Here is a 942-nt window from a genome sequence, read left to right as displayed (position 1 = left end):
AAAACAAACACGGTCTCTTTGGCGTCTGGTACCAACACACACGGCAGCCTTTAGCATCATAGTTGAACGCTAAAAGTATTATTATTATTAATAACAGAAAAGTCTGAGTAAGCAGGTGTTTGCGGTGGACAGTAACTGGACTTTAACCCAGAAGAACGGTGTTTGTTTTCCACGTCCTAAGTTATGTTACTTAACTTACGTAAGTAAAGTAGTTATTTTCACCACCAATTCTTGGTGCTTAAAACTAAGCAAATTGTGACGTTGCACAACATTATCCACTAGTTTTATTTTGAAAATGTGGATGTTGCATATTTATTCTTGCCAACTTGACCGCGGAGCCCTACACAAAAATGACGCTAAAGGGCACCCAAGGTGTTAATGAGCAACGCCAAGGGTGTTGACCAAGTTGGGAGTTAGAACAGATCGTGCATTTATTTAGTTCTTTTGTCCAAAGCACTTTAGAATTTTTGTTTTTTGTTCACAACCCTGACCATCAGGAGCAACTACACCAGCTTTAAGTGTTCATAAATGACGCTTCCACCAGTGCGTTACAAACTGACTCCAAGGAGTCTTGACCATGCATCCAAAATTTACACACTGGGCTGGAATAAAGCTCTTGGAGTTTAAAGTTAAAAGGTATCAAGGGAAGGGCCCAGTAGTTGTTCAGAGTTTGGATGGATGACTCTTATTGCCATCCAAGTCCATTCTGACTTTTACTTCAGCCCACTTGGTTTATTACTTTATACTGTCTCCTCTGGTTTTACCATCCTACTCTTGCCAGTTTTACTTTATTACTTATTTATTTGTTTGTTTATGCTTCTTCCATTTGCTCTGAGGGGTTTCCTTGTAAAGCTATCTCTGTACATGTTAAGAAAAACACAGCATTTAATTTTCTGCCGCTAGGGATCTCTCACATCAAAAGAAAGACAAAAGACGTAGTTA

Source organism: Micropterus salmoides, unplaced genomic scaffold (genome assembly GCF_014851395.1).
Source record: "Micropterus salmoides isolate LMB-PRFRI ecotype aquatic unplaced genomic scaffold, ASM1485139v1 Ms_hic_scaffold_20, whole genome shotgun sequence".
Classification (NCBI taxonomy): Eukaryota; Metazoa; Chordata; class Actinopteri; order Centrarchiformes; family Centrarchidae; genus Micropterus; species Micropterus salmoides.
Note: the sequence above shows the minus strand (reverse complement) of the source record.